Source organism: Alosa alosa, chromosome 6, assembly GCF_017589495.1.
Source record: "Alosa alosa isolate M-15738 ecotype Scorff River chromosome 6, AALO_Geno_1.1, whole genome shotgun sequence".
Taxonomy (NCBI): Eukaryota; Metazoa; Chordata; class Actinopteri; order Clupeiformes; family Clupeidae; genus Alosa; species Alosa alosa.
The window spans coordinates 3,343,877-3,351,463 of NC_063194.1; the positions used below are offsets into that span (position 1 = coordinate 3,343,877).

General features: G+C 40.8%; 1 long non-coding RNA gene across 1 annotated transcript; it reads left to right on the forward strand.

The window, feature by feature from the left end:
* The first annotated feature begins 3,105 nt into the window (after positions 1-3,105).
* LOC125296443 lies at positions 3,106-5,126 on the forward strand. Its single transcript, XR_007193757.1, has 4 exons — positions 3,106-3,554; positions 3,645-3,697; positions 4,620-4,820; positions 4,973-5,126. It is a non-coding gene; the product is annotated as an uncharacterized LOC125296443 (long non-coding RNA).
* Positions 5,127-7,587: the final 2,461 nt, after the last annotated feature.

A 7,587-nucleotide genomic window follows, 5' to 3' on the forward strand; every position in this document is an offset into this window, starting at 1 on the left:
AAGGTTGGCGAGCCAAACAACTTGAGGACCAGGACCTGGACCTAGTGCGGAGGTATGTGGAAAGTGGGAAGTTTCCAATGGGGCAAGAGTGGCGAGCTGCTCCGCTTGGGGTAAAACAGCTGCTGCAACAAAGGGCAAGGCTGGTGATGTGGGATGGTGTTTTGTGTCGTCGAGTTACTGACTATAACACCCATGAAGCTCGACTCCAGATTGTCTGCCCTACTCAACAACGTAAGGAGGTGTGGGAGAAACATCGCAATGCTGTTGGACACTTGGGAGTGGAGAGAACCATAAATTGCCTACGTCGACACTTCTTTTGGCCAGGTATGCAGACCCAGGTACAACAATACCACTCCTTGTATCCCCATTGCCAGGTGAAAAAAGTTGATGCTGCGCCTAAAGCGCCCCTGAAACCCTTTACTGTGTCCTTCCCCCTTGAGGTTATCGAGCTGGATTTCCTTTCTTTAGGGAGGCCCCATGACCCATATCAAAACATTCTTGTAATGACGGATATGTTCAGCCGCTATGCCTGGGCTATCCCCACAAGAGACCAGACAGCGAGGACCACTGCTAGGGTCCTGTGGCAATCTGTTATACAGACCTTTGGGTGTCCGATGAGATTCCATTCGGACCAAGGCCCAAATTTCGAATCCCAGCTGGTGGCCGAGCTATGTAGCCTTTATGGCATCTCTAAGAGTAGGACAACTCCGTCTACTTTATTTCATGTGTGTATTTGGCACTGTTTTCCTTTTTTCTTAATTTGATTTGGTGTTCTTTTGTGATTTTTTTTATTTTACTATGCATGCATTATCTTAGTGATTGTTTGACCGTGATTTAGAATGTGGGCAACGCCCGTTTCTCTTAAGTGCCCAACCACAGGTGATTAGGAGATGAACAGCTGTTGGTAATTGCCACACCAAATCAAAGACTGTTTAAAAAAAAAAAGCAAATGAACTGCAACAGTGCGTGTCCGATATCCTGTGAACTCTGCTTGTTGCAGCCCTGTTCCCCCCGTTTATTGTTGGGTAGTCGCGATTGTCTTAAGTGTTTGCTACGATCTTTGCATGGATTATTGTCTGCCTGTGTCAAAGCCTGAAGTTGCTGATCTGCCGGTCCTGCCTTCAATTCGTTGGCTGCTGTGTGTCCTCGTCTTCCCCTCTGCTGCGCTAAGATTGCTGCCGTTCTCTGCTGCGCTAAGATTGCTGCCGTCCTCTGCTGTGTTGTCCGGAGCCTGCCTCGTCCGACCTGAGCCTGTGGTTTTGTGGAGCGCTGTTCAACAGGACTGGGAGCCAGATTTGTCTGCTCCCAGTTTATTTGTGAGTGACGCCCTGTGTCAGGCTATGCTGTCTTCCCTCGTCTGAGGTTAAGATCTACGTCTCACTAAATCGGAGTGCTCCAGACTGTCTGCCGTAGTCATATTCCCATATATATATATATATATATATATATATATATATATATATATATATAGCCTTTGCATATTTACGAATTGCAGTGATTGAATTTGGTATTGCACGATTGTTGCTCTTCTAGTGTGGTGCTGTGCTTATGCTGTGTTTGTTATCTACGGAGACACTGGCGGCCTTCTCTTTGTTTGTGTGAGTGTTGTGCCGGTGCGTGTGAGTGATTGACAGGTGGCCTGCTGTGTAGACGTCACTGCCTGGTGTGAGACGGACTTGTGTTAGAGGAACCTCTTATGGACTGTGGGCTCCTAGTTACGAACTTCAAGTGGACTTTTGAACCTGATGTCTAGCTTTTAAGCTTGAGTGCGTGTGTGTGCTTGGTGTACCATTTTTTATTATTGTAATTAGAGATTGTAATAAATATTTTTATACAAATTGTTGTCTGGGTAAATCTGTTGTGTTGCTCCCACCAAACTAAACGAACTTGTGAGAAATATAAGGTTATTTTATTTAATAGAGTCCCAGCTCTCCAATTGGGTGGCGTAGTCGAGCTACATTGCTTGTATTACACAAACAATAAGCCAACAGTCGTGGAAGGGCATTACTACGGTTAAATCTCACTATAATCTCCTAGCTGTGCGATATGTCCCATTACAACCCATTGATTTGATTCGTGTTCTTGCCGTCCACTAGGCTATTTTGCTGTGGCGCGAACAAAACGTGACGTCACTTGCAAGGGGTGAATTCGAGTCTTCTGATTAGGTGGCAATGACGTCAATGGTTATGCGTCTCTATTCATTCCAATTCCATGCCGTGTTAAATGTGTTATATGGCATTGTGTGATTGATTGCGCCTCTATCAGCTTTAGAAACTGGAGACAATAACAGCTATAATCGACATAATCCAATCCCTGAAATTGAACATCTAAAACAGTGAAGTGAAATTAAAACGGCAATTTCACCAAAGATTGTTAAGGCGGAAGTATCTTGCTCCGCCTTAACAATCTTTGATTTCACTACAAGTTCTTCTCTCTAAACTTCGACGTTCGACGTCATCAGAAAGCGCATTTTGGGATGTCTCATCTGTGTTTTTGCCATAGACAGTAAACGATTTTTGCTCATGTAGACTCAAACCATGATGCAGTATGTCTGCTTACTCGAACAAATAAGGATGTGTCATGTCACACACATGTAGCATTACACTTTTACGTTTAAACATTTAGTGATTGTTCAAAACCATTCTTTTTAATACAGTAGTCTAGTCTTTAGTATTAGTAGTCTTTGTTTGTGCACAAAGAGTTTTACTACAATGTTCTTAATGCTGGAGTTAATGTGCAGAGACCCTCGTTGACTTCCAAGTAAAGTTGTGTTAAATTCTTGGATGCGATCATTTGATCAAAAATCAATACGGTAAATCTTAATTGTCGCCCTTTTGTTTAAGCTTATGCTTTTTACTGAAAGTTTGACTCGGGACATTCACAAAAATGTTGTATTTTGGCGAGAGACGGCTTATTGTGCTTTGTTTGAGTCTTTTGTTTGCTGCTGTGCACAACGTGTCTGCCGCATTGTTTGTCTTCATGTTAACCTGCTTGCGTTCTTGTTACACAAAATGTACCGACTATTTTAATTCAGTGTTAATTTACAGCCAGTATTTAAAAGTATTTTAGGGAACTCGGCGGCCATCTTGCAACGGCAGTTATCGACAAGCTATTTTCCTATCTCAGTGAATGGGAAGCATACATGAAGGGGCGGTATATGTGTAGGCTACTCGGCTGCCGTACTGGTTTACAAACTAACCAAGCATTCCTATGGATACTGTGCCTTTTGTGTCGGTGTCTTTTTTTAGGTTTCATTAGGAACTCATAGGTTGCATTGAATTTGCATACAATGAGTGCAAGGGCAGCACGGCAGGCCTACACAAAGCGATGGAAGAGGGCACGACGAGAGCTGGTACGACTTGAACAGGCTGAGAGAGAAGTGGCTCGTCTTCGCCAACGTCAAAGACCACAGCTACAGCTGCCAGAGGAGTGTGCAGAGGCGCCAGGGCTCATGGCAATATCTGGAAGTTCTGTCAGCAACTCTCGCCCAGTCGGTCGCCCAGTGCTGGATGGGTCAACTTTGACTCGCCCTTCATCTTGGGTGCCAGTTGAAGGTACAGCGGCTTTGAATTTTCCATTTCCAATTAAATGCAATTTCATGACTAGGGATTTGAGTGTAACTTAACTTTTTTGGTTGTAAATAGCAGAACTTGTCGCACAGAGGGAGGTGACTCAGCCATGGAGATGGACATGAGAGGTAAGGAGACTCACTTAATTTGTTTACATATGTAATTTTATAATGTATACCGTATTTTCCGGACTATAAGTCGCTCCTGAGTATGTCTCATCAGTCAAAAAATGCTCCATGAACAGGAAAAAAACACATATAAGTCCGGACTATAAGTCGCATTTATTTAGAAAAGTATTTCACAAAATCCAAAACCAAAAACGGAGACTATGTAACTGGATTATTGAGGCCAAAAAGATTAATGTTAATGAAGACGAAGGAGTGAAGGCAGCCAAGAGGAGGGCAGGAAGGTAATTGCAAAGCAAAAGATTCACTGAAAGAAAATTCCATGTGGTACACCAAAATGCATTGTATTCTCAGCATTTTTAAATACAATCAAGCATTTTGGGCGATGTGTAGTCACAAGCTGGCAGCAGATTAAATGCTCACGAGAGACAAAAAGATGCAGTTTTAGACATGACTGAAGCAAGCCAGTTGATAGGCCAATAGGCCCGACGGGATTGTCAGAGGTCTAAGAGGGCCTACATTTAGTTATTTTTTTAAATTATGCATTTATTTATTTATTTATTTTTTTATAAAATTCGTAGGGTGCTGCCTGGCAGCAACAATTGTGTGTAGGTTATTGCTTCAGCCCGGCCATAATTTGAGCATTTAAGTATGCCCGTGTGTTTTAGGCATAGCAAGCACTAATCTCTGACAAGGTGCACAGGACTTGTGCATTTGAGAGCGCTCTCGAGGCTGTAGACGGTAATGTTTCATGTAGGGTTCATGTCAGTTAATATAAATTAACATTTAAAAACATGTTCAATTATATAATTTTTTTCATATATGTCGCACCTGACTATAAGTCGCAGGACCAGCCAAACTATGAAAAAAAGTGTGACTTATAGTCCGGAAAATACGGTAACTAACACTATCAACTTTTCCATAGCTATGAGGACATCCATGGTCCGCATGGCACAGCGAATTGACTCTATGGAGGGCAAGATGGAGGAGCTGCTCAGCCTCTTAAGGGGCTCAGTCACTTCCCTCTGCTCCGGTCGAAGACCTTTTGCCGTCACCCTGCTCGACAGTCACCGAGCTGCAAGACTTGGACCAAAGTCTTGGTAACCAGGAGAGGAGGAACAAAATGGTAATTAAATGGCCATAGTCCTGCCCTTAAGATAAACACTATGTAATTGCATAAATTCAAATCATTATAACTGAACTGACTTACAATATGAGATTGTATAAGCTCTCCACTTTCTATATATTCTATATAATTTGTATTTCTATGTTTTACAGCTACTTTTCTTGGCGTCCCTTGGAGGGTTGACTGCAGGTGCTGCCATCCGTCGTATGCTACGGCGGGTGGCAACCAACAACGTTCTTAAGGAGTACAGCCTGCGGGGCAGGAAGGCCAAGAAATCCTTTCAGGACCTAACCCTCTGCAGGGTTTTAACAGGCAGGTGTTATTTTATTGTTCACATCAGTATTATGCTTAACTTGGCTGATAAGAAGTTTTAATTTGACTTAACTTCTCATTTGTTGATTTCTACTATAGCTGCGGCCCAGAAAAACTTCCCTGCGCTAAATGCTGCAGAGGCGGAGGACCTGATTGGGCAAGCACTCAAGTTTGCCCCACACAGACGGTAAATTGAAATTTGTTCATAACAATCAAAGGAATGGGAAAACTACTTTTTTTGTGATCAGAAAAAACAGGGTTGTTAGTAAGGCACTTTGTCTTGTTTTTTTCAACATGTTCATTCTTAGTATGACATCAAACTTTTTTTTTTTTTCTTTTTAGGCAAGCTGAGGACCGATCTCGTTGAGACTTGACTCGGGCTGTTGAAGGACTGGAGCTCTTTTTTTTTTAAAGCTTTTGTTTTTTTTTTTTTTTTGTATTATTTTTTGTATTACAGCAACAGTATTTTTACACACAAAAACAACCACACACAGGAGCAGCTTCTTTTGCACTTTGACCATTCACCTGCATATTACTTACTATATCATTCCAATATACGTCTTGCACACTACATTTGCACTCAACAGCCCACTCCATGTGTACTTGTATTGGTATTATGTCTTATTTGTATATTGTGTTGGTATCTGCCACAATGTATATTGTCTATTGTAAAGTGTGTGTCTATTTGTTGAATGTAGCACCTACCAAAGTCAAATTCCTTATGTTAATATACTTAGCTAACACTAAGTCTAATTTTTATATATATATATATATATATATATATATATATATATTGTTAGGCTTTTTTTTTATATATATATATTTGTAAGTCTTTTGATAATTTTATATTAAAGTTCCATCGATTTTGCCTGTTCATTATTTCCTGCTAATATATAATAATGCATTCCTGCTCATGCTGTTTAAAGTAATAATACAATTGGTATGCAAAGGTTGCAATGTTAGGGGAACGTTCCCTAAATGGCACAACGTTTAGCGAACGTTATCGGAACGTTCCCTAAAGGTTGCAACCTTTAGATAACGTTTTATACGTTTGAGAAACCATAAATTGTTAGCTGGGTAGGTGAGATAATTGGCTATGTTATACTGAAGTTCCACATTTAGCTAGCTAGCAAGCTAACCGTTTTGCATGGGATATTATGGTACGTGTACATGCTAAATTTGTATAATACATGGGGTATTGCAAACGAATTAGGTTGGTAATGTACATCGTTTCGACATGAGTAAGTTACATAAACACAATTGTTCATAACTGCCGTGTTAGTGAAATGATTGAATGTCCTGTGAATTAATAACTAGATGTAACGTCAACGTGTGATTACTAGCTGTCTTTCAATGATATAATGTTAACATGTTTTCAGCTAAAATGGGGCATGATGCAGATCAAATGTATCTTTATGATGATGCGCCATTAGTAGGCTAGTACTAGGCATGGGCAGTTCGCGACTGATTCGGTCAGAAAGAACGACGAGAACTGATTCCCAAAACAAGAGAACTGGTTCTTTTTAATATACAAAAATATGGTCACGTAATAAAAGATACAAACGAACAGAGCTTCATCTCCCTCGACCGTATATCGCGATTGAGTCTAAAACGTGAATGAGAGTATGGGTAAACAAATGAAAGGCCTGGCTTTACTAACGTGCCTGCCTGCCAGTGCTAGAACTTGGAAAAACGCCATATGATTCTTACTGAATTCCATTCAGTATATTTATGAAAAAAGTCACTTATGTGCTTAATATTAAGCTTGATATTTACATAAATAATGTAACACCATATGAGACGGTGTTTTAAAGGATAGTTGACTTAAGACAACCAAGACGGTGCTCTAAAGCATATTTTGACTTAAGGAACTGAAAGAACGAATCAAACGAACGATTTGTGAAGGTGAAGGGAACTGAAAGAACTTCCGGAATAGAATCATTTGGCCCATGCCTATAGGCTACGTAAAGGCATGCTGCACACACTTGGTTGGGCTAAAGAGCCGGCCAAATAGTAGTAGCCTAGGCTGACTTATTAGTTGTGTGCCGCCAAAGATTTTGTTCACCGTCACTTGTTCTGTTATCAACATTCCTCTTTGGCTGCTACTATTTGCGATGCACTCTGCTTTCAAAATTAATTTACATTAACACATTCACATTCCATTCTTTTCAATACAACTCCGCACACCAGCATCGCACTTTGCTGCCGTGTAAATCACGATTCGGTTATATCTGGTCGCTGCTCCATAAAATCCATTGTTCATCCAGTGTTTGCCTGCCGGCGTTGATGTGTGTGGCAAGTGACAGTGCACCATAGACTGTAGGCCTATAAAATGGCAATGCACTCCACAATGTTCCTTATTATAACTCAAATATATATATATATATATAACTGAAAGATAATGAATATAATATGTTCTGTTTGTTATGCCCTTTATAATGTGTGTAGGCCTACA